This window comes from Heterocephalus glaber, unplaced genomic scaffold (assembly GCF_053883595.1).
Source record: "Heterocephalus glaber isolate CG9 unplaced genomic scaffold, H.glaber_assembly_v1.0 deba00001806, whole genome shotgun sequence".
Classification (NCBI taxonomy): Eukaryota; Metazoa; Chordata; class Mammalia; order Rodentia; family Bathyergidae; genus Heterocephalus; species Heterocephalus glaber.
This window is the reverse complement of record NW_028258481.1, coordinates 899,927-925,751: the sequence shown is the minus strand read 5'-3', so window position 1 is coordinate 925,751 and position 25,825 is coordinate 899,927. Positions and strand designations below refer to the sequence as shown.

The 25,825-nt window shown below is 57.0% G+C and overlaps 1 long non-coding RNA gene and 1 pseudogene across 1 annotated transcript; one reads left to right on the top strand and one right to left on the bottom strand.

Moving 5' to 3' along the window:
- Positions 1-1,085: 1,085 nt before the first annotated feature.
- LOC110347400 (uncharacterized) lies at positions 1,086-22,683 on the top strand. The gene is made up of 3 exons (XR_002392020.2): positions 1,086-4,769; positions 5,238-5,407; positions 8,976-22,683. It is a non-coding gene; the product is annotated as an uncharacterized LOC110347400 (long non-coding RNA).
- Positions 22,684-23,441: 758 nt separating this feature from the next.
- Positions 23,442-24,609, bottom strand: LOC101710245 (threonine aspartase 1-like; annotated as a pseudogene).
- Positions 24,610-25,825: the final 1,216 nt, after the last annotated feature.

The window sequence follows — 25,825 nt, the reverse complement described above, 5'->3', positions numbered from 1 at the left end:
CTGTGGGGCGGCATGGGCGGGCAGAAAACCACCAGGTGGAAGGGGAGTGAAAGGAAAGACTGGCATTTATATTGGCCACGGAAGCAGATGTGAGCATGGAGAGAAAACTAAATGCTTACTCCAGGACACCAGCAAGTTGAGGGAAGGGGAGGCAGCAACGTCTTCCCAAGTGCCAAGCTCCACTTGGTAAGGGTGCTGCTCTCCCCCAGAAGCCTGCACACGCAATGCCATCTCCGGAGCTCCCTCGGGAGAGTGTGAAGGGCTGACAGCAGCGGGGGAGAAGAGGGTGAGGGCGGATTTGCTTCACTGCAGTGAAAGGGGCACGACACACACTGAGCGGGCGGCTCTGCGGGGCCAGGCCCAAGGTCGCTGTGAAAAAGGAGTGGGAGCCACAGAGCTGTGCGGCTCAGTCAGTGGGGAGCTGGCAGAGCCACAGCAGAACAATGGGTGTTTCAATCTGGGGACGGAGAGGCCTGACTGGCGATGTCGTGGGGAGAATGATTCATTCTGTATTTAAAAATTCAAGCCTTAAAAAAGCCCAGAAAGCTTGAGAAGAATGGCTGGAAGTTGGTATCCTGTCCCTTAGGGTGGGCAGTGTCCTGTAAGGGGCTCTCAAGAGCCACGAAGGACAGCGGGCAGCTTTCAGCACTTGAGAGGAAAAGCTGTGAGACAGAGATGTGAGCAAAATTAAAATGGAAACAAATTGTGCTGATCCTTGTAGCTCCTAAGTGATGAAGACCACAGACTGCAATGTATACATAGAACAGTTGATCACATGTAAACACGCATTGTGGCCCTGGAGAGCCAATCCAGGGCCTCTGCAGCCAGGCCAGCACTCTACTGCAGGCTACACCCCTGTGCTCCCCCACTTTTTTTGAGGTAGGGCCTCACTGTGCTGCCTAGGCTGTCGGACTCCTGGGCTCAAGCGATTCTCCCGCTTCAGCCTCCCAAGTGCTGAGACTAGCAGAATGTGCCCTAGCCCCCAGCCCTGTTAGATCAGCTATGTGCGGATGTTTGGTTGTCTTTCCGGCTCCTGGAGGGCAGGCCTTGCTCTGTCTTCATCCCAGCATCTTGCAGGGTAAGTGCTCAGTATTCAGTGTCATCCAATGTGGAGATGGATTCCAGTCGGGCAGCAGGGCAGGGTCCCATGGGTGACAGTGAGGAGAGGACACAGCAGCTTTGAGAGCCTTGGAGTGGACAGGACAGACAGGAAGAGGCGGCCCACCGACCAGAGAGCATGGGGCGGGAGAGTCCTGGCTGGGCTGCTGGCCAGGGAGGTGGGGGAGGGGCCTGGGTGCCGTTGGGGGAGGCGGCTTGGCGTGCGGCCGGGCGTTCGGGGCCCAGGATGTCCAGGTGGACAGCACCAGGGTGAAGCTGGACCTCTGGGAGGCCGCGCCCGCTGCAGGCGTGGGCTTAGGGAGTGGGAGGCGCAGCTGCAGCGTACTGCGTGGGGAACCAGGGCCTGCTGGGCGGGGGGAGGGGTGGAAGGCTCGTGTGCGTGCACGTGTGTGTGTGCGCGCGCTGTGCGGACATGTGTGCCTGGGCCGGACCCCCACAGTTGGGGGTCCCTGGCTGTTGGGCCGCTGCAGGCCGGGCCTCCACCTCCCTGCCTCCGGCGCTCCTCGTGACTGGTCGGCGGGGCGGGGGCCGGCCCGCCTAAGGGAATAGCTGCTGCCGGTCGCTGGGGAGGGAAGCTGGGCGGGAAGAGCTGGGTGACTCAGCACTCTGCTGGCCTGAGGGCTTGGGCTGGGGGTCCAAAGTGCTTCATCATGGGGGCAGGGGAAGTCACGGCCTTGGTGGCTCCTCCATGGGGGGCGTCCCACTGCCCCCGGGGACAAAGACCAGAGGCGGCCGGAGCTAAGAGGTCTGTACCACCGTCCGCTCCTCCTGCCTGCCGGCCTGCCTCACGATGACTCAGCAGGGGGGGGGGTCTCTCCCTGCTGGGAGGGGTGCCCCGAGTGCTGAGGCCTGGAAGGGGCTGCGGGGCGTCCCTGTCTCCCGAGGCATCCTGGAGGCAAGCGCGGTTCAAGAGCACAGTCGGGGCTGCAGCCCGAGCTGAACAGGCTTCTGCCGTTAAAGACGATGTATGCGTAGCTGGGAGTGGATGTGGGTTGGTGCACGGGAACCCCAGAGCCTGTGGGAGAAGACAGAGGCCGGAAGCAGGCTGTGGGTTAAGGGCAGTCGTCACCCCAGAGCCAGTGTTGCCTAAGTGTGGTGTTCCCTGTAAGTATGCAGGAAATTTGTGTGTGGAAATTCAGGAATTGGAGAAAACACCACTCAGTCAGATTTGGGGACATTTCTCGTGTGGTGCAACCATGACTCAGAGAGCATGACCTGAAGTCATTTCCTGAAAGCACACGGGGCCGAGCAGACTCCAGGTCCGGAGTCAACACCAGCTTCTTCCTGGAGGAAGGGCCAGGGTGAGGGAGTGGAATGGAAGGCGTCCCCCGAGGCTGGGCTGCCCTTCTGCCTCCCAGGAAGGCGGCTGTGGACCAACACCTTGCGCCTGCCTCAGCCCTGCTGGCCCCCCCTGTGGACTTTGAGGTCCTTGTCACCTGTGTTCCCAGACGCCAACCCGGTGGGGCCCACTGCCGTTCCTGCAGACCGCTCGCTGCTGGATGAGTCTCCCTGGAGTTGGCCTGCTCCTGGGGCACCTGGCCTGTACTTGAGGCCTCAGGCTGATGGGAGGCCTGGGCTCTCCCTCCGTGTCCCCACTGTGCCCTTCTTCCCCTCGGCCTGTGAATGCACGTGTCTGGGGGCCCTGTCCAGCTTCGATGCCTGTATCCAGAGTCCGCAGCCCCAGTGTGCCCGAGCCCCCGGTCAGGTGCCCTTGGGGGGACCATCAGCTGCACACAGCCCGTGGCACGCCACACCATCCTGGCCCAGCTCAGCAGTGCTCCTGGTGGCCAAGCCCGGACCGGGGGCAGTTGGGGAGCAGCCTCAGAGGACAGAACAGAGAAGGGTTGCCTTGGCCCAGGACGGTGCAGAGGCTTGCTTTGTCTACACCAGGCCTCACGGGTGGTGGGGGCTGAGCCCTGGAGAGCAGCCTCAGTGAGGGGCTCCTGCACTGCCTCCTGTCTCTGCAGTGGGGACAGGGAGAGGGGACGAGCCCTGTGGCCCAGGTGGCCTGGGGCCAAGGAAGCGGGAGGTGGCCTGGGAGCGGCTGGGGTTCGTGGCAGGGTGGCTTCCTCCCGGCACTGGGGTGCGGGTGGGCCCCGGCACAGGGCGCCCGGAGTGGCCTGGCAGGGCCACACAGGAGGCCTCCCCAGAGCAGGGAGAGGCCCAGTCTCCTTGTTCCTGCCCCATGGCCCCCCTGTGCCCTGTCCTCTCTTCTCAGGTGAGAGCCTCCCTGGGCCCCGCCCTGGGGACACAGCTGTGTCTCTTCGGGGGGCCTCTCCTGCCCGGCGCTGCTTCTCAGCCCTGCAGCGCTCCCTTCTCACTGGGGACAGGGTCCAGGGAGGCGCAGCTGCACAGGCTGCCACCCCGACTGGACGCTCCGGCCTGCAGCACCCAGCTCTGCAGACCCGCTGTGCACAGCCGCCCCTGCTGCGGTGGCTGTCGCACGCTGCCCCGTGAGGGGACCTCTGCCCTCGTGGCCTCACCAGTGCCTTCCGTCTGCACCTGGACCCAGCGCAGCCCTGGCCCAGCCTACCACCCTTTCCTGTTACTGAGGCCGGGCCACCCGCCTCTCGGCCACAGTTGGCTTCCCGTGTCCCCTCCTCAGTGGGGCCTGCTTGTCCTCCCATGTCGAAGGTGCAGAAAGTAAGCGAGGGCCTCTGGGGTTGGAGGCCTGACCCCCCAGAGCCACAGGGGTGGCAGGGCTGGGGCGGCCGGGCCTGGGCACGGCGTCTCGAGGTCACAGGCTCCCCGCTTCCTTGGCCCACTTGGTTGCCAGTTTCCCTCGTGAGCAGCTCGAGGCCATCACGGGGGCTGGAGGTGGAAGTGAGGGGTTCTGGGGCAGCCGGGTCAGACGAGAAACCCCGTGTGTTTCCTGGGGTGGATGCCAGTGTGCTTGGTCCCCGTCCCCGTCCCCCTGCACGTAGGACCTGCTGAGGGCATGTGTGCAGCGGGGGTTACACGGCGGGGATAGCTTTGGGGCTGAAACTGACCACCCACTAGGATTAGAACTGTCTGTCCCCGGACTCAAGAGCAGACACGGTTTTCTGCCACTTGCAACACATGTTTTGATCAGTTTAAATCATGTAAATCATCCAAATGCTGACTGATTCCTCCGGAGTCACAGGGTTTCCAAGCCTGGAAGGAGCTGTGGAGACTAAATTTCCTCTTCCATTCCGTCACTTGAGTACTGGAATAGCAGCTTTGTGCCAGCCCTGGGCTGGACAAGGAGACTGAGGGTCAGAGAGGGGAGGGGCCGGGGAGGAGGACCCCACGCCAGCCTGCTTCCTTCCCATTCCTCTGCTGCCCCACCCTGGATGCCCGTATCGGGTTGGCACGTGGCTCTGTGAGCCTGGAGAAGCAGGTGTGGGACAGGCAGCAGGTTTTGGTTTCTCTGGCAAAGTGGAAGTGGTGAAGGTTGCAGAGGAGAGGAGGAAGGGAGGGAGAAAGAAACACCAAGGCTGAAAACACGCAGGGCAAACCTGGCACCGCACTGGGCGTCTCCTCGCCCTGCTCCGGGATGGTGCTCCCACAAGACCCCAGCGGGGCTGAGGAGTTCCCACCGACCATGCCCACCAGGAGATGTCGGCGTGGAATGCCACGCCCGTGCCTGTGGCGAGACCCGCATCAAGCACCCTACTGCAGCCACCCAGGTGATGATCATCGGGGTGGGCAGCTGGGGTGCGTGCGGGCTCCACCTTTGCCTTGGTGTGAGGGTGGACTCCTGCAAAACAGCACCTCGTGCTGCCATCTCAGGGCGCTGTGCGGGTCCTCTGATTGCGTGGACGGCTGTGTGGGGGACTGACCAGTACCACCCGGCCGGCCTGGGGCTCCTTGGCCCAAACAAGGACGAGCAGCTCAGGACTTAGTTCCCAGCGCAGGCATGCTGGCAAGCGAGCAAGGGGTGATAGAAACACACAGTGTTTAAGTTTAAAAATGCATTGTAGTAAAAGATACATTGCCAGAGACAGTAGGATCCGTGTGTTCCCAGGGAGGCGGGGTGCGTGAGGAGTCGGAGGGGCTCGCTGGCGGCGTGCTTTTTATTGTGATACATTTCTTAGTTTAAATGTTCACCATATTTCTGAGGGCTCTCATTGATTACCCGTTTATGGAAATTTCAGGCAAACAAAACCATCCCAGGTGTCCCCATCTGCTTTATTCACCGGATCTGGCCCCGTGTGACTTCCCGCTCCTCCCCAGAGTCAAAATGACCACGAAATGGAAACTGCTGAATCGACTCAGGACACTGAGGCAGCCAGGACAGTGCAAGGAGAGCCGCTTGGGAAAGAGGGTGAGGACGACGGGATGAGGGAGTTCGGCGCAAGGGAGAGGGTTGGAGGGAAGTCACGGCTGTGTCTTTTCTGTAATGTATATATTTTTTAAACTTTAAACAATCACTGCATTTTTTTGATCATGCTTCAAACCTGCAATTCACAATGCAGCTTCCATTCTTCATGGAGGAATGGACAGGCAGGGGCGGGTGGACAATGAACCCTCCTTTACCTGTGTCTGCAGGGCAGCCTGTGCCTGCCCAGGGTGAGAGGACTCCCCACCCGCCTCCCTGTTCCCTCCCTCACAACCACCGACCCAGCCACGTGGGTGGGGACCTCGGACCCGCAGGCAGCTCTGGGGCCCCGTGGCCTGCAGGTGGCAGGGGGTGGGGGCTGTGCATGCCCCTCACCACCCCCCTCCTTGGCCCTGCTTCACCCACTGCCAGGTCCTTCGTGGCCGCCTCTGCCCCCTGCCCAGGTCCTCCAGACACTGTGCCCTCTACCTGTGGGAGGCCGGAAGGAAGCCCACTCTGCAGACTGCTGTGCAGACCCAGCTTCCCCAGGAGCCACCCAGGCCTGCATCTCCCCAGGCCTGCATCTCCTCCTCCTCGGCTCTTGCCAGCTCCCCCGGCCTCTGCTGGGTGACTGAACGCACTCGGCCGCGGCACCCTCCAGTGCTCAGGGATGCAGGAGGTTGCTGCCATCCCGGCTCCTGAGCCAGCCTGGCCCCAGCAGGCCCTGGCTCCACTCTTGGTGCCCTTGAGCTGGGAAAGGAGGGGTCCTCGGGGCCCTCAGGAGCCGGGCCTATGCTGGAGCCTGCCCTATCCCAGCCCGTTGGCCCAGATGCCAATTCCCATGGACGGGGTTGGGGTCGGGGTCACAGGGAGCCCAGCTGTAGTAAAAGTGAACACCAATCACACCAAAGCAAACCCTTTTGCATCCCTTGCTCTGTAGGCCACACTTGTCATTTGGCAGGTGAGGAAACAGGCACAGAACTGCAGAGTATCTTCCTCAAGGACATGGGTGGTTCCACGCCAGAGTCTCACACGCGCACACATGCACACATGTGCCCGGGCCCAGCCAGTGCTGGCGTCACCCCGTGGGCTCAGTGGGTGCCCCTGTGTGGGGCCCTCTTCCAGGTCCAGTGTCGCTTGCCGGGAGCTGCAGGGAGGTTCCCGGAAGTGGGGCTGCTTGAAGGGCAGAGGCCAGGGCCGGGAACCCTGCCACTTCTGCCTGAGGTCCCACAGCCTGTGAGCTGCTGTCCTTGGCTGGACAGGGAGGGTTTTGGATCCTGGCCTGTCTGATCCCCAAGGAAGAGTTCCTCAGGGCAACTTGCATCTCTCTCTCTGTCTAAGCAAGGCTGTGTGGCTTTTCCTGTAGTTTGGAGCATTGGTCTTTCTTTTTTTGTAAACTATTAGTATTTTTAGTGCCTTTTTCTATCTGGATGTCGGCCTTTTAATCTATCTTAGAAGATAGTCAAAATGCTGGTATACATTTACACTAAATATATAAATACTGTCTCAGATGTATGTTGTGATTTTCTTACCGTTTTAATTTTGTTTATTTATTTAAATTTCATTTGATCAGTTTTTTGCTTTTCAATACTTAGCTCCTTGAAACCTGTTCACCTTTGCCCTTACTGCTCCCGAGAGCTGTCCCCGTGCCCTGGACCCCAGGCTCTTCCCTGAGGCCACACCCGGCCACCCCATTACAGGCTGGGTGACCGCACCCGGCAGCCTCTCCCAACACTGAGCTCGGGAGGCAGCGGGCGTGTCCTACACTTCATACTTTGTTCCCAGGAATTGGTGTTTCCTTGTGTGATGGTCACCCAGGGACCTGAGGAGGCTCCGCATAGCACAGGTGGAGACCTCCACTCACCTCACCCATGGGGCAGGTTGAGGGTTCACTGACTTGGTCCCAGGAAGAATTTTCCAGATGTGCAATGAGAGGCCTAAAGAGGTTTATTAGGCAGAATGTGTGTTCTTGTTTGTTTGAGACAGGGTCTCTTTACGTAGCTCAGGCTGGCCTTGAACTCACTGTGTAGCCCAGGCTGGCCTCCAACTCATGGCGATCCTCCTGCCTCAGCCTCCAGAGTGCTGGGATCGCAGGCGTGCGCCTCCACACCCGGCTTAGGCAGAGACTTGACGTGCGCCTGTCCGTGGCCAGCTCTGCGTCAGCGCTAACCACGGCCCTGTCTGAGTCTGAGACTTGCTGCCCCTTCCCACGCCAGAAACCGCAGGCTGCAGGTGTCTTCAGGCCCTTAGGAGTTGTTTTTGGCCTGAGTTTCCTGGCAGGGAAAGAGCCTTCGATGCCTTTTGTGTCCTGAAGGTGTAGTTTGTTTGTTTTTTTTCAGTTTTCCTTAAAAGTACAATTTCACAATTGCAAGTTTCCTAATCTCCTTTCTACTGACCTTGCGCTTGATCTGAGCCCAAAGGCTGAGAAGCTATTCTACAGACTTTGACTCTTTCCTCTCCCCCCTGACATCGTCCTTCACCCCTCCCAGGGACTCCGGCCCCTCCGGGATCCCGGGTGTTGGCAGAGCATCTGGGGGCGGCTTTTGGGCTGCAGCAGGCTCCTAAGTGACAGCAAAGCCCTTTGCTCCAGGCCCGGTGTCAAGTTGGAGGCAAAGACTGGGGTGTGGGGAGACTCGCACCAGGGTATGGGACCCTGAAGGATCCTCCTTCCTGTGACAGGTGGACCTGTGGTCCCCCCACAAGCTCACCCATCAGCACATCTTAAAAACATTACTTCCTGTCCTGTCCACCTTAGTGCAGACCCAAACCTGTGCCTGGGGAGGAAAGTGAGCACCACCTTGCCCCGCGGGGACAGGAGAGCAGAGTCAGGGTGGCCACCAGATCTGCAGGACGGCATCTGCAGCCTGCCTCAACTTCCCTAACTGGGAATGCAAGTTCCAGGGGGAGGAGAGGGCCGGGGGAGCTGACCACTGGACAGATCATTAATGATGAGCCACCATTTTTTAAAGTGTACTAAGAAATACGAAATACTTTCCAGTGGGACTTGATGATGCCCGCCTGTCATTCCAGCACTCGGGAGGCTGAGTCAGGAGGATGGCCTTGAGTTGGAGGCTGCCAGGGCTAGAGTGAGTTCAAGACCAACCTAAACTACGTGGTGAGGCCCTGTCACAATAATAAATAAATATGCTTTCCAGAAGACAGGCTTGACTGTTAGAGGAGGAGAAGCTCACGGTCTGTTCATGGACCTCAGGGCGAGTTTGTTGATTGCTTTTTGGTGGGCTGCACTGGGGCCAATTACTTTCTAATGCTTTGCACAGTACACAGTGTGGACCATGGTATGGAAGGGCCAGGGCCCGGCAGGACCCCAGGAGGCGGGGGCCCGTCACTCCCCTCTCCAGACAGCGGGGGACCTGTTGTGTGATCCCTCTCCTTCACTCCAAGGTCACTATGAAGGCTGTCGACATATGTGACTGCACTTTGTTTTTCATTTGTTTGTTTGTTTTTGGTGCCGGGGATCGAACTCGGGCCCTTGCGCTTGTGAGGCAGGCGACAGAACCACTGGGCTAAATCCCCGGCCCTGCACTTTGTTATTTAATTTATTTATTTGGTGCAGATGCTGCAGTATAGCAATGTGAGGAAGACAGGAAGGAGGGAAGCGGGTCCCTGGAACCCAGCAAGGGTCTGAAGTGAGAACTGAAGCTCACAGGAGAGCAAGGAGAGAGACTTCAATGAAGAGGATGGAGGTGGCGGTGGCACCTTCTCCCTGAACTCTGACTCACAGCGAGGGAACAGTGGCTCAAACCTGCAGGCCCACAGTGACAGCTGGCAACCCCAGCGGCCTCCATGGAGAGATGCACCGGTGGAATAGAGCCATGGATGCAGTGGACTGCAGTGGCTGGTGAGTTATTCGGGTTCAGACTTCCCCCAGGGGAGGGCAGTTGGCTGGTAGCTATCTTAGAGAGGAGCCAACTGAGTTTGGAACTCAGAGCAGCTGTGGGTGGATTCCATGGGGTGAGGCAGAACTAAGTTTAAGTTGGCAGGAGGTCAAAGAGCCATGTTCAAGCCAGCAGGAGGCACACGGAGTGTTGCTGGCTGAACAAAACGGGCTCCAGCCTCACAGGAAGAAACCAGTCTGAGCTTCAGAACTAACGGTGCAGGCTTGCTGGGTTTATTCACCACCCCACCGTAAAGCTATGGCTGGCTTGTTGGGATTAATCAACACAGATCTGGGCTCTGCGTACCATTTGTCTACCAGTGACAGCAGAGACATGCCTTGAAGTGGACATCTTTATTTCTTATTTTCTTCTTTTTTTTTTTTTTTTTTTTTATTTTGTTTTGTTTTGTTTCTGGTACTGAGGGTCGAACTCAGGACCTTGCGCTTTCAAGGCAGGTGCAGTGCCACTGAGCTAAATCTCCAGCCCCTTGATTTTTTGTTCTTATTTATTTGTTTTTGTGTGTAAGTGTTTTTGAGACAGGGTCTTGGTATGTAGCCCAGGCTGGCCTCGAACTTGTGGTGATCCTTCTGCCTCAGCCTCCTGAGTTCTGGGACGACAGGCGTGCCCCCCACACCTGGCTGTGACTGTACTCTGACCCATCAGGCAGGCTCGGGATCTTATTGTTTTGTTGGCCTCAGTTTTTCATCCCCTGTCCCCACCACCAAACAGCCATTCTTAGCTCAGCTCCTCTGCTGCCCACACAGCCCTTAGCTCTCCAAGGTGACCTTGAAGCTCCAGTGTGACAGCTTTTGGACACTGAGAGCTACAGCAGCCTCAGGAACCATGGTGTCCGGTGACTCTCGTGGCCTGGAGCTGTCCCTGCCACATCTCTAATGAGACTTAATTCATCGGAAGCCGGGGACTCGAGGGGGTGCATCCTGTCCCAGTGCCAGCCCATCTGGGTCTGGGATCGGAGTGGGAAGATGGTGATCTCGTACAAGCTCTGGGGCCTGAGCAGCCTCTGCCCCTTGTGCACCGTCCAACATCCACAGCTGGGGCCAGGATGTGGCACCCTCAGCAGAGGGCTCCGAGCAGCAGTGCCCACGCCTGCCACCGCCCTTGGTAAAGAGAGTGACTCCCACCCCTGGCTGGCAGGGCAACCAGCTGTGACTCCAGTGTCTGGTCCCCTGGGTGCCGCCCATCCTCGAGGTCCCTGGTTCCTCCAAAACCAGGCCTGGAGATTGTTTTGCAAATGATCCACCAGGGAAAAGGCCCAGGAGGAGCCACAGGGGAAGGGCGCGTGGGCACCGTGCCCAGCAGCTCTTCTCGCCAGGTCTCAGCCCGTGCCGCTCTGCATGGAGGAGGAAGTGTCCCCAACCCAGCCAGCCACGAGCCTTGGTGGCCCTGCTGCAGCCAGGCCTGGAGAGCAGTGACCGGGTGGCTCCCGTGAGCCCAGGACAGCACCTCGAACTGCCACATCCGCCCTGCACAGCTTGGGGTGGGGCACTGGTAGGCAGTGGGCTCCTCCTGGCCCTGCCTCGGCTGCCCCAGGTGACTCCATTGGCTCTGCCAGCTCCACTCCAGCCCTTTCCTTCTGCTCCAAAGTCCCCGACCACCTCGCCCACCCTGCTCTTCTGAGAAGGTCTGTGCATGCTTGGAGGTGAGGCCCTCCCAGCTCTCTCAGGTCTCTGGCGAATGTGGGCGCCTCTGAGGTGACTCAGAGTAACTGAGCTCAGGGACCCCCAGTGCCTGCGTGGCTGCAGAGCTTAGCTGGGCCAGACATCCCGCTCCCTCTCCTGCTTCTGGCCCTGGTCTCCGGAGCCTCTGCCTCCCTGGGATCAGAGCTCTGGAGCCGGACTGGGGGATGGGATGAGGCCGTGGTCACAGCAGGAACCCTGGAGCCTAGTGTGAAGTTTCCAGGGGAAGCGAAACTGGACGCCCAGGCCAGTGCTGAGGCCCCTGCCACAGCTGGCTCTGCCCGCAGCCCAGCGCCAACTCACTTCCCCTGAGCCAGTGCCGTCCACCGCCCAGTGGACGCGGGACCTGGCCCCACGTTGGCACTGCCATCACTGTGAGCCCCATGGTCTGACCAGAGACTTGGCGCTTAGACACCAAGGAGCGCCCCCAGAAGGGGCTCCCTTCTGCTCCCTCGCTCTCAGATGAGCCATTGCCTAGGCCCCGCCCAGTGACACCCAGGAGTGGACAGAGAGAGAGGCTGGTGGGGAGGACATTCCCAGGACCACACGAGGCCAGCCTCGACGCCTAGCCCCGGGCACCAGGGAGGACAGGCCTGTGTGCAGCCGCGGGGCCGGGCCTCCACACCTGCCTAAGGAAGGACAGTGCGGAGAAAGCTGTCTTCAGGGCCATAGGGGCCTCCCACCTACCCAAGGTCGCCCTCTGGAATTCTTCTCCCAGCACAGATGTCCCATGGCAGTGTGGGAGGGACTGGAGCGCTGACCTCGAGCTGCCCAGCCAGAGGGCTGCGGATAGGCCCTGGACACCCGAGTCCAGTCTCAGGGTGGTGACTGGATGCTGATGGCAGCCCTGGGCGGCTCCCACTTTCTACCACCAGGGGACCAGGGGTTTTTCTCTTGCCCCAAAGATGCACTGGACTCAGCCTTTCCTTGTAGGGGGGCTTGCAGGGGAGCCACAAGGAGGGAACTGATAAGGCTGGGGCTACAAGCACCTCCAGGGAAAGCTGCTTCTAGGCCCTCGAAGAGTCGGTTTGTGCTTATCGGCCCTGGGCAGCTGGGTGGAGGAGAACGTTTTCACACATGTGTGCGGCCTGCCCAGGCCAGGGTCTCCCAGAGAGTCACGCAGACACGGCAGTGGCCCCGTGGTCAAGGTGCGGATAGAACCTTTTGGGTCAAAACATCCCGAATCCCAAAATGTTCTGCTTGGGTCAGTCCAGTACAGCGAGACGAGTGTGACTGCATTATTAAATGGGCCTTGCTGAGGAGCTGGGGCTGTGTTCTTTGGGCTCTTTCTCCCAGGGCTTAACAGCTACTGTCATAGACCAGTGACAGCCAGCTGAGCGCCCAGGAACGGAGGCGCACACGTCAGGCCAGCTGACTTCCAAGGAGCCGAAAGGCCGTGCCATGAGGAAAGGGGGTCTCCTCCGAGGGGTGCGCAGGGACTTTCCACCCTCCCCCGGATCCCGTGGGGGATTTGGCCAGGGCTCCTTTGCTGACAATGTCTCCAGGCCACAGACTCTCTCAGGGAAGTCCCGCCCAGCCTGGCACGTCAGCAGGCACCACCCCTGGACGTGGAGGCCTTTTCTCCTGCTCATCCTCCTCCTGCTGTTGAAATGAAAAACAAAAGACAAGGCAGAGACTGTGGTCTCAAGGCTCTTGGTCTGGGGCCTGCCCCTCCTGCTAAACCGCGGAGGTCACAGTGCCCGGAAGGTGAACTGCTGAGACACAGCTGCCCGGAGCTCCCTGTCTTAGAGATAAACTGTGAAAGCAGCATCTCCCGTGCCTCCCTCCCCGTGCTAAGTCTGCCTCTGCAAAATTCTGCTTGCTCCCCCGCTCTGCCTAAAGAGCAAGATAAAAATGAAAACAAGCTTAGAATGGGGGAAGGTGAAGATGAATCCAGGGAGACCGGGGGAGGCAGAGTCAGGAGAGGCTCAGACCCCCGCAAGTGTGGGTGGCCTAGCTTGGAGCTATGGGGCCCCAGGGAGCTGTGATCCTGGCCAGGGAAGGGCACCTGAAGCCATCCTCGGCTCCCTGGAGGCCGAGCCATGGGAATCCCTGTCTTCCCTGGAGGCTCCTGCAGAGCAAGCCGAGAACAGATCTGCCCGCCAGGGCCTGGGTGCGAATCTCTCGCTCCCTGCTGTGGGGAGCCTGGGAGAGATCGGCTGCCCTCCCTGGGGTGACGCCTACAGTAACAGGGAAGCTGCTGGGTCCTGTGAGCCCACCTTGCCCGAAGTCCCCCACCCAGGCAGGGCGTGGAGCTCATTTCATGGATGGCAGACAGGATCCCCGGGGGCCTGGTGGCCACGCTCCTGGGGCAGGGCCGCCTTGTAATTAAATGTTCTCACAGGCGATGGAGGGGCTTGGAGGTAATTAGAGGTCAGTGGGGCTGACTGCGGGCTCAGGATCAGCCGGAAGAGCTAAGCAGGAGACGTTTGCTGGAGGTGGAGGAGGTCCCCCCAGGCCCCCCAATCCTGGGATCAGGGCACCAGCGGGCAGCTCAGAGGGTGCATGGCTTGTGTTCGGGCCCCTATGCCCAGGGCGCTGCCTGTCTCTGGGCTCTTGAGACCCTTGAGGATGAGGGGAGGCAGGAACACAGGCCTGGCACTGGGCCGGGGGCCGGGAGCTCGGGGCAGGAGGAGCAGCTACTTGGCCCTGAACCAGCTGCGGGTTCGAGTAAGGCGGGCGCAGGAAGGGCAGTGGATCCAGTGTCACTGAACCCGAGGGAAGAACGGGGCAGCAGGAAGATGGCGCCCAGTGCCCGAGTCAGGTCAGAGCGAGAGGCCAGCAGAAAGGAGAGGAGCTGGGAACAAGGCCCCAGGAGAACAAAGGCCACAGCGTCCTCTGCGGGGCACAGCGCCCGGAGCCCCGCCAGGCCCAGGGACAAGCCACCCGCTGTCCGGCTGGCCGGAGGTGGGCTGTCTGGGACAGAGCGGGCCCTTGACCACGCGTTCCGAGGTGCTGACTGCGGCGGCTTCTCTCCAGGGGGGCCATGCAGCCGGGCCCGGGGTGGACAGTGGGTCGGATGGCAGGGTTCGGGCACCGGGGCAGCCTCAGCCTGGCCGGGAGGCCCGCGTTTTGTGGGTGCTGAGGAGGAGCCTGGGCTGGCTGGCGTCCTGTCTCTCCTCACACAGCCGAGGACCTTCGCCTCAGTGCCCCACCGTCCCCAGTGCAGAGGTTTGGAGTGGACCCCTGGAATCCAGGCCACAGATGGGCGGCAGTCTGGGAGGCCCAGTGTGGTCTGGGCCCTGTGCGGATGGCGGCTGGGAAGGGGGCCTCCGAGGAGGCGGGGGTCCCCCTGAGGTTCACACAGGTCAGCCCGGGCTGGCAGGGCAGAGGGACTCTGCAGGCTGGGGAGTGACTCAGCGCCTCCCACCCAGGGATTTCAAAACAAGCTTGGAGGAGACACATGGGGCTTTGTTATGACCTCAGCGGGCTGCCCTCTGGCCGCAGGACAGGACACAGGTGGCCACACCCTGCCTCCGACAGCAGAAAGCCCAGACATCATGACTGGCAGAAAAGTGACTGTCAGGCACTGTTTTCTATGACGCAGCCACACTTTCAACCCGAAACAGGGACTTCCTGTCACCGTGTGTGCAGGGCCATGGGGCGCCAGGTGGGAACCCTGGCCTGGGGACCCGTGAGCACCGTCCAGCCCGCTGCCCTGTGTGTCACCCTGGCGCCTGTGCCACCCACCCCAGGGCAGGAGGTCCCGGGGCACCGTATGAAGCCACTTTGTGCCGGGTGGATCCATGGGCCACACGTCGCCTCTCAGGGGCCACAGCCTTTCCTGGCCACTGGTTCCCAAGCCTCTTCCTGTGAAAGGGACCCAGAGGGTGCTGCATGGTGGCTCCTGCCATCGGGGTGCTGTGGACCTTGGCACACACGGCTTTGACTTCTTCCTCTCCTCCTCCTCTTCTGCGGTACCAGGGACTGAGCCCAGGGTCTTTGCCTATAGCTGCACCCCTCACCCTTTCAAGTTTTGAGACAGGGCCTCACCAAGTCTCTGAGTTGCCCACCTCCTCTTACCTCAGACTAAAACTTGGGATGACAGGTGACTCTTTTCTCAGACAGGGTCTCACTATGGAGCCCAGGCTGGCCTCAAACACACGGAGATCCTCCCGCCTCAGCCTCCCGAGTGCTGGGGTTAGAGGCCTGCACCACCTCACCTGGCCCATTCTTTCAGCTAATTGCTTACCCTAAATTCAATAGCTGTCTTGGGTTTTGCTATGAAACGAATCTTGTGTTTGGGGGCCTGCTTCATTTGCCCATTCCAGTTCACGGGAATCATCCAGGGTTTCACGTAGTTTGTGGATTTCCGTTACTCTGACATACTCATCACGTGAACATTATTTATTCGACTGGAGCATTTTGAGACTCTCCCCAGCCTCTTCCTCATTACACACAGTACCAGGCAAGCAAGCATCCCTGTCTCCCAGGGTGGCAAACACTTTCTGGGAGGAGGACCAGGTACAAACACAGCAGGCTTTGTGGCCACTCTTGGCTTCCATCCTGGGCCCCACGGGGCTTGGGCCTGGCAGCCCTCCCTGTGGCAGCCACAGCTGTGCTCCTGGCTCCTGAGCAGGTCCTGCAGCAGCCCCGCTCCACACCTGGCCCGTCCTCCGCCCCAGCCAACAGAGCAGACAGCAGAGTCCTGGTCCTGCCTGCAGGACCCCTCGCTGGCTCTTTGGCACCAGCTGGGCCTCCCCAGGGTCCACTGGGTGGCTGCTCCGTGTGACATTGGCGAGTCTGTTTCCTGAAAACTCTCGGGAGCCCTGATCACACAGCCGCCACCACATCTCCCTGGAGGGAGAGGGAGCTAGCTAGTCACACAGGTGGCACCTGAGGGTCAGACAGCTGCCATCCCCACTGCAGCAAGCAGGAGACCCAGAGCGAGACCCAGGGCCAGACCCCGCAGCCCAGGTCCCAGGGAAAGTGCAGGCAGCTAAGGTGTGGAGCAGACTGGAAGGCACAGGGCAGGGCGGGCAGTGGAATTACAGGAGGGCAAGGGCACCACCCTGCCCAGTCCTCTCCCCTCTGCAGAAGATCCATCTCTCTACTTCCTGTTAGCTAGCTTTTCTTTTGCTCCAGTTATACTTGGGCTCTTTTGTAAGAGAAATCATGTGATCTTTAAGCTCGTGTGTCTGATTTACGCCACTTAACATCATGCTCTCAAGATGCATCCATTCACCCACAAATGACTCGAGGGTACCCTTCTTTATGGCACAGCAGGACTCTGTGGTGTGTAAACACCTCCTTTCCTTTATCCACTCATCTGCGGATGGATGTACAGGCTGCTTCCAAGGCTTAGCTATGATGAGTGCTGCTGTAAGCATGGGAGTGCGTGGCTGCTGTCCAATGGCCATCAAAGGCCATCTGAAATGACCAGGTTGTGCTGGGGGAATTGTGCGACCCAAGGCTGCTGTCTCAGTGCCTTGGGACAAGGCCGCCTGCCCCAGAAGTCAGTCTATTGGCTCTGGATGAGCTGCACTAGAGGGAGCGGGCAGTGGGCTGGGGTCCTGCAGCTCAGATGGAAAAGGAAGAAGTGTGGGGACGACCCCGGCCTCTCCAAGAGCTGCCGAGAGCCTGTCCCCTGCGCCTGGCACCGCAGGGAGGCGACCGTGGAGGTGCCAACAACAGAGACAACAGCGAAGCAGCAGGCCTAGCGAAGCTGTGCTGTTCTGGGGGGAATCCGGGGCCCACTGCAGACAGAGGCTCACTGAGGACCATGGCCCTGGCCTGGGAGGTGGGAACGGTGTGTTTGTTTTGCTTTTGACTGGAGAGGAAGGAACAAATCGGGGGGTGAGACTGGCCAGGTGCCAAAGGCTTCTTGGGCAATGAAAGCTCATGGTGACTCAGGCCTTCGGCTCAGAGCCATTTATACCCCGGAGTCATAAAGCCGGGCTCAAGGAGCAGTGCTGGTGTAGCCCACGACCTGCCCTTGAGATTGCTAATGTCAGCTGCATCCAGGGTGGGGACCTCAACTCGTGCCTTGTCCCTTGGCCCAGCGAAGAGGACCCACAAGGTGGACCCATGGCCCTACCCAGTCCTCTTCCCAAACATTCTGTGTCCTGGTGATACAGAAAGTAATACTGGAGAGGAAATAGGAAGTATTGTATCTCCCAACTGTTAGCTCTATGATACGCTGAGCTCTTGCTCTCTAGAAATCCAAGAACGAGTCCTAGGAACAACAGAGGTTAAGACTAGGAAGATACTTATTGATAGGAGAGCTCCCGCAGGCCAGGAGGGGACCCGAGTGGCAGCCGGGGACCCCACTTTACAGAGGGGTTTTACAGGGTGCAACCACGTGGGCCGTGATCACCCAGTAAGGTTACACGTGCAGTTGCTTAGGTAATGGCGGTCCAAATGGGAAGCGAGTCAGGTAACAAGAGTGAACGGGAAGAACAAAGATCCTCCTAGGAAGTGGTGGGTGCAGAGTTCTCTGGTCACCACCGGGGCAGCCGGTGTCTCTGTAGCCTTCATTAGGGCCAGGGTTTGTCCTTTGAGGAAGTGTGCACGTCTGGTCAGCTTGTCTTTATCCCAAGGCCTGGTTGCCAGCCCACGAGTCTCCAGTGCAGCTGTGGTGGTCACCTTTGTCCCAACTCTCCAGGATCCAGCCCTATCTGACTACCTGTAATGCTCTTGCCTAGCTCCTCTGTCTATAGCAATGGTGTCGTGCGGGGCCGTTCATTTCTCTGGAGAAAGGTGGTGATTGTTTTCATCTCCAGGAATCTTGCAGGGACAAAGCCAGATAGGAGGCCTGGTGAGGGGTGGATCAGCTGTGTTGCCTGCAGCAAGTCCCCGGGTCCCACCCCAGGGGCCTCAGTTCATGTTCCTGGGAAATGATGCAGATAGCACAGTCCCCATTCCAGTGCCTCCGTGTCCTCATTGTGGTCCTCCTCCACATCTGCCCTCCTGTCAAACCTCCATGTCTAGAACTCAACCATCAAATCTCCCCATGTCACTTCTCTACCTGCCTCTCCCAGTGTAGGGACAGGGGCACTGTAGGAGGAGAAGATCGGATTCCAGCCTCACTGAGCTTTTTAAAGATCAATAGGGAAACCTTAAAACCAGTCTCTGCCCTCACAGGTAGACTCTGAAGTTAGGTTAGAAAGACAAGGGGGCTGGGATTTAGCTCAGTGGCACTGTGCCTGCCTTGCAAGCACAAGATCCTGAGTTCGATCCCTGGTACCAAAAAGAAATCTGAATATAAAGGGAAGGGAAGGTGCTGTGGCCTCACACTGGCTCCTTCCCGAAGCTCGTAGGTTGATGTTCTACCCCAAGGCACTAGAAAGTGGGTACTGGAAAGGTGATCAGGCCATGAGGTAGAGTCCCCCAGAAAGGGATCCATGGCCAAGAGGGCTGGAAGGGGCCAGATACCACCAGACGGGGAATCTGCAGCACTGGGACGCTGTGCCCCACGGCTGGGAGGGGGAAACGTGCTTCTGTTGCTGCTGTGGCCGCGGTCACTGAACTGCAGCCCAGAGGCGTGGTCCTTCCCGGGCAGGCTTCCCCTGGGCAGGTGTGGACAAGGCCGAAATGAACCCCAGCTGCGTGGACCCAGAGTGCTGACAGCAGTGAGTCCTGGCCTGTCATTACACTTGCGTCACTGGCTTAACCACCGAGTGGACACCAGGTGCCTGCTCAGGCCCCAGCCCTGGGTGCACCGCCGTGGCCCACGACATCACAGGGTGACTCCCTGCCCTGAGCTGCTTGGCAGGGGAAGCATGGAAACATGCAGAATGTGGTCACACGCTGGCGTCACGGGTGACTTGCATCAGTGTGAGCCCCAGTTCACACAGAGGCCTCCAGAGCAAGGCTCATGTCCTGCTGTCGCCAGAACAAATTGCCACAGACTGGAGATATAAAACAAGAGGAGTTGCTCGCTACAGTGTCAGAGTCTGTTAGCTCCTCATCGCTGAGACAAAACACAGCGATACCTCGGTTCATGAACATTTCTGTTCACAAACAATTTGGTTCTCAAACAAAAGCATTTGACAAAATTTTGTTTCTGTTCCATGTCGGGTGACAAACACAATCACAGGCATTTTTCTCACACAAACACAAACAGAGCCATCTTCCCCAAGATTGTAAAACAAATTAAGTTCACAGACCGAGGTACCACTGTACTGGAGAAAAATTATGAAAGGAGAGAAGGTGTGTTTGGCTCACGGTTCTGAGGGTTCAGTCCATGGCTGTCAGTTGGCTCTGTGCTGTGGCAAGGCCGAGCATCGTGGTGGGGAGTAACAGGGCCCCTCGTGTGACCCTAGGGCTCTGGCCTTTGCTGTAGTCTTCCTTCATCGTCCGTCCCCAGCCCAGGGAACAGCTGCAGGACTGTGGTGCTAAAAGCACGATGGCCCCACCGTTTCTCCCCTCTGTGTGATAAAAAGACCTGCTGAGGGCCTAACCCCGGAGCCTGCGAATGTGGTCTTAGGGAGACAGAAGCCCTTCGCAGAGGTGGCTGAGATGAAACCACGTCACACTGGATGGATGAGCCGTGATCCAGCGCCTGGTGTCTCTGTAGAAGAGTGGCCCTTAGACAAGGAGACACACCCAGGGGGAAGGTAACCACGCAGGACGGAGCCCAAGCTTCCTGGGCTGCACGACGGAGCCCCAAACCTCATGACTTAAAGCAACAGAAACCGGGGCAACCAAAGGTCTGAATTCACAGTGTCAGCAGGGCCAAGGCTTGAGGCGAGGGTCCTTCGGGTTCTGGGGGCTCTGGGCTCTCCTGGGCTCGCGCAGGTAGTTCAGTCACTGCCCTGTCCTTCCGTGCCTTCTCCTCTCCCGCCTTTTACAGGAACACTTGGCATAGGACCCAGGGCCATCGAGGCCCTTTCACCTCGGAACTGGAGTTCTGCCCCACACTTGCCACGACTCTGGGGCCCGGCGTCTTGGGTCCGCCATTCAGCCCAGCGTGAGTCCCATTCCCAGTGTGTAGGAATGCGCTTTAATTCTCCCGCGCACTCAGGAACTCTTTCTTTAAATAGGGGTTTTAAGGATTTTTTTTCATTTAATACAGGCTTTGGAATTCGTACGCATTGAGTTGTTTAAAGCATTCCTTTATCACATTTCCAGTGTTGCAGTCTGTATGTTTTATTCCTAACATTGGTAATTTGTGTCTTCCCTCTTTTTTGTCAGACTTGCTAGGTTTATACATTTTATCCATCTTTTCAAACAATTAGCTTTTTTTTTTGTATTAGAGATTGAACTCAGGACCTTGTGTTTTCGAGGCAGGCAGTGGAACCACTGAGCTAAATCCCCGGCCCTCAAACAATTAGCTTTTGACAATAAATTTGCATGGCTATTTTCCTGTTTACAGTTTTACCCATTTCTGTGCATATCTGAATGATTTCCTTCCTTCGGCTTGTTAGAATTTGCTTTACTCTCCTTTTTTCCTAGTTTCCCATGTTTAAGCCTTAGATTGATTTGCCTCCTCTCTTACTATGTTGTACGAGCATGTAATGCTTTGTGTTTTCTTCGAAGCACTGCTTTGTCTGCGTTCCACAGTTTGATGTGTTGTATTTGTATTTTTGTTTAATTTAATTACTTCCTAATTCCTTATGTTTGTCCTTTGTTTCCTCATTCCTGTTCCTCTCTTTCACTTTCCTGCCTTCTTGGCTTTCTTGAACATTTTTCTGTATTCCGAGACATTTCACACAAGTCTCCAATGGACATTCCCAGCTCTCCAGGAGGCAACCCCTGCAGATTCAAAACACAGCTCAAAATAACAGAGACGCTCAGGAGTTTCCCACTGTAAAAAGCCATCCGTCCTATCAGCACTGTAAGGCCTATATTCCAGTAGGGGCAGGAATGATTCTTCACATTGTCAAAGATTTATCAACCAACTCTGGCAATGGGTATCCAATCCTCTTTTTATTTATTTTTTAATAAATTTTATTCTGTTTAATCCCATCTTTCCCTCAAGCCCCCTCCCCTCCCCATGTACAGAAGCTTTGTTTCCAGTTTTCCCTTCTATTTTTACTTTTTTTCTTGTTCCTTCCTTTCTCCCTCCTCCTCCCTTGTTCCCCTTCCCATTTGAACAGTTTCTTCCCATTTCCCAGTGTCTATTACACATTTCAGTTTTTATTTCCGCTTTCGGTTTCTCACACCAGTGGAACAATTCGGTATTTACCCATGTGTGTCTGATTTATTTCACTTAAGAGTATGGTCTCCAGGTCCATCCATTTAGCTATAAATGTCTGAAGCTCATCCTTCTTTATGGCAGAGTAGTACTCCACTGTATAAAAAAACACATCTTCTTTATCCACTCACCTGTTGATGAGCATTTGGGCTGTTTCCAAGACTTAGCTATTACAAACTGTGCTGCTAGAAACATAGGTGTGCATATATTGCTGTGGTATCATGCTTTTCATTCTCTTGGGCAATCCCCTTTTCTGATAGAAGTGCTTTAGTTTTCTTTTGGAGAATCACCTGGCCGATGGCTCACTTGAGTTGGATTATATGACCGTTTTATCCTTGCTTAAGCCGCTTCAAGGTGGGCTGTTTGCTTGTGTTTGAGTGGTTCTTTGTTTTCTTTTGCCAGTCTGCCTTTGTCACTTGCCATGCAAGCTGATAACTAATACACAATTTACCGAGTTGCAAGAACTTTCCTTGAGAGAAAATTCCACAGCATGTTTAAGCACTCTTTCTTACTCCTTCCTTGATTTGCTGCTTTCTGGGACACTGGCCTGTGAGTTCCACGCCGACTGGGACTCCGCCTGTCTCCTGGACCGTGCGGGACTCTGTCACCGGTGCGTATGTGCGCACGAGAGAAGGCATCTGGTCTTTGGCCAGGCGCTCTGGGCCAAGGTAGGAATGGCCTTGGCTCCTGAAGGCTCTGGGTGTGAGTGAGGCCTGTCTGTGGCCCAGCCCCATGGGAGGATGACCACCGAGGCCTGACTGCCGGAGACCCTGCAGTGTGCGGCACAGGCCTGAGGAAAAGAATACACTTAGAGACAGAACCAGGAGAGAGCGCGCGGGGCCCAGGAGGAGCAACGCTGGGGCAACTGACAAAGACCCTGGGCAGTTCCAGCACTGACTTCTATTGGCAATCAACTGGGGTAAAGGCGATGTGTGGTTTCTATGGAAATTAATGTAAACAAGGCTCAGAAAGGACAAGACAAAGCACTCTCGAATTAGGAACAGAATAGACAAAATATATGATTGTAATTAGGACTGTCCTAGCCAGAAGGTTTTAGTTGTGGGAACGGAATTAGGTGCGAGTTACTCGGACCCCGGCACATATGCTTCGGCCAGACTCACTTCTATAAACAAGCCAGTCATGGGGTTAGCTCTTCACAGCCTGCTTGGGTATAATCAATATTACGTTCTCCACCGTGACCTTCCGGCCACTCCCCATGAGACTCCCCTGGGCCAGGGCCCACACAGGCCCCGCACTGGCTGTGTGCCTGGAGACCACAAAACTTCTGTCCCCTTATGGACAATTTCTGACAAAGTTCTTTGCAGTTTCTGAAGCAGAGATTACTGACTGAGAAACCGCACTAACATGTAATTTTCCTGTGTGGAGGCCCAGACACGCATGAAGGTCCGATGACATTACTGCAGCCCCGTCACAGATGAACCGGGTGCTCATTCAAAAGAGCAGGGAGAATGCCATTAAATTACTAAAATAAAGCTTTTTGCTCTCTGCCTTTGTCTCTCTCTTGTTGTGGTGAGTTTTTGCCTCTTATTTAATGTTATAAATGAATAAAAATGAAATTATAATTTTGCTAGTATGAATTTTATTATTCATCTTTATATTGTGGAATACCAGGTTTTTTTGGTTTTTGGGTTTTTTTGGTACCGGGGATTGATCTCGGGTCCTTGCACTTGCAAGACAGGCGGTGAAACCACTGAGCTAAATCCCCAGTCCATGTGGAATACCACTTTTAAACGCAAGCATAAGAGCATTTAACTTGTTTAAGGAATCACACACGATTTGTATTTTATTTACAAATGCATTTCATTCTTATCAGAGCAGTGGAAATGCTGCACAAAACTAACTCAACTGTTTGTTTTACTTCTTCATATACTCACAATCTACCAACATTCTCTGCTTTGGGCTTAGTGATGAACTAGGAAAAGGTGAAATTTAAAAGGAGGCATGGCTTATCCTAGCTCCCTTCTGCCACTTTCGGCATGTGTGGTGGGGGCTAGGATAGCTTGCTCCATCATTCCCGTCTCCTCCTGCATCAGGGCAAGCTCTGGTTGGACGGGAAGTGTGTCTTCCGAGGCTGAGAGAGCCCCAGCCTCTTCTGTACAGTGTGGACAGGACGCGATGGAGCCTTGCTGAGCTCCCAGCAGCAGGCATCCACCAGAATTCTGTGCACACCATGCACGGGTGCAGCAAGGATGGTAGACACGGGAGATTGCGCACACTTCCTGCTCGCGGATGAGCCACGCTGACCCGTCACACCTCACCTGGGCTAACCTGTATCCAACACACGTGCTCTAGGTGCCTGGCTCCACAGCAATTCCACCAGAAGGGTCTGACGTTCCGGCCGGAGTTGGGCTCTGCTGACACCTGCAGGATCGGAGGACAATTGCTCCGCAAAGCACTCCCTCCTCACTGGCCAGGAAAGGAGAATGATCAACTTGTGTTGCGTGGTCTCCAACAGAGCTCTGTGAGCATCTTCGGCTTGAGAACTTTCTCTGCCAGAAGGTGCGTGAGACATTCCCCACGTCCTACGGACTCACAGCTGTGGCGTGGGGACTTCGGGCTCCAGGTTGTCAGCCCAGCGGCCACATCCACAGAGAGCAGCTGCTCTCCACTGCAGACAGCAGCAGGCACACGACCTTCAGGGTCCACAGCCACCACCCACCGAGTCCGAAGTGCCTGAGTCATTTCCTTTTCACGCGATTGTCCTCTTTTCATCAGTTTAATGAAATCTGTTTCCACCCTTTCAGCCAGCTCTAGTTGCCTACTGTTTCTTTTAAATGCACCCCAACCGAATCCTGTAGTCATGATGTTAGGAGGGCCAGAGGGAATGCCTCGATCCAGTGCCCACCTGCAGGCTCCTTCTCCAACTAAAACCAGGGAGGAATCTGCCAGCTGATAGTTGGCCCTTCTGAGTCTGTTTGCAACAGAGACTGAGTTCCTGATTGCACACAGTGCCCCAACTGCTCTAAAATTTAAGGATTCCCCATGCATTATGCTGGCGTCACATTCCACTTCCCCCGAGAGGTTTAGATTGGGTCCTGTTCCTGCATTTGTAAAAGGAGAATCCTCAAGTTCCACCAGAGCCGCAGTTACACTCTGTCTACGGAGCAGAGCACCAGCTGGTAGCTTCTCAGCTGCCTTCTTTTACTGTTTTTTTTTTTGGTACCGGGGATCGAACTCAGGACCTTGTGCTTGTGAGGCAGGTGTTGCAACCACTGAGCTAAATCCCCTGCCTTGGCTGCCTCCTGACAAGCTCGTTCGCAGGCGTGTTTATGTCCTTAGCTTTGCACTCAGAGTGATGGCCTGTGCCTGCATGTGCCAGCACGAAGCCCCCTCGTTTCTCTTTATGGCCCTGGTTTGCTTCCAGCTCTTTGGCTGTTAGTTTAACAGCTGAAACCTGGGGTGACCGGGATTGGGGAGCAGCCCTTGTCCAGCGCTCATGCCCTTCTCTGTGGTCATTCTCCAAAGCTGTCATCTACTGGGAGTAGAGCGTATTTCTATCTGAAAGCCACTCAGGAGAGGAGCTACTCCCGAGTCCGCCCAGAGCCGAGGACATAGAAGTATGGCTCCTGCTCTGCACGGAGTTTCCATTCCTGGGAAGTGGATGGACAATACTGTACCATGAGAAAACAGGACAGCTCCCAGGAGTGAGCAGGCCCTGAGGAAAACTCACAGGCACCTGTGACAGAGGGGTCAGGTGGCCGCTTTGGGCTGAGCAAGGAAAGGCCTCTCCGCAGAGGTGCCATGGGGAGGCCTGAGTGCGGGAAGGGCCAGCTAGAAGGGACACTGGCCAGGAGGAGCGCTCCCAGGGCAGGAAGAGGAGGCGAGGGAGCCTGGGTCCCAGAGCCTGGGGATGCGGTGATGTCCCATGGTGGGACCCAGTGGTCTCAGCTCACAGCCAAGGCCTGGGAGCCAGGAGGTCACTGAGGCAGTGGTGGGGATGGAGCGAGCAGAGCTGGGTCTCTCCTGCAGGTAGCGGTGACCTCTGCATGGGTAAGTGAGGGAACTGGGTTGGAGTCTGGGGCTTTAGAAGCGGATGGCTGAGTTCCTGTTGTTTTAATTTGCAGTAAAACGCACGCCAGCCTCTAATTTGGTGGCGCTCGGTGCCCACGTCGTCCCAAAGCCTCCATGCCACCCTGCCGTGGGCCAGGCCTCCAGCAGGGACCCTTTTACTTCCAGCCCCCAGCACAGCTTCCGGTTTGTGTATCTGTACCCAGCGCTCTGAGTTCTCGTCAGCTTGTGTTGAAAGCCAAGAGCGCAGATGTTTGAGGTCGTAGCCCCTGCGTGGAAAGACCCCCTCCCGTGGGCTTCCGTGGGGCCCGGGACGGGGAACATGATGTCACGCTTTCGTCTCCTTTTGCTTCTGTCCCTCGGAGACAGGAGAGACCGGAGCACAGTGCTGATTAATGACTCCTCCTGATCCTGATCAGGACCCTGGCCCTGGCTCACTGTCCTTTGCCTGCTCTGCCCATGCTCTGGAGAGTCAGGAGCCCAGGAAGGGTTAAAACCCTCCTGGCACCAGCCTGAGTCCTCTGGGCCCGGGGAACAAAGATGGGGAGGTTGGCTGAAGGACGCACAGACGCCGCCGCATGAAACCCTAGAGCGGTGACTCAGAACCTGCAGCGCTCTGCAGCGAGGGGAGGGACGCCGGGGAGCTGGAGGCACGTGGTGCCCA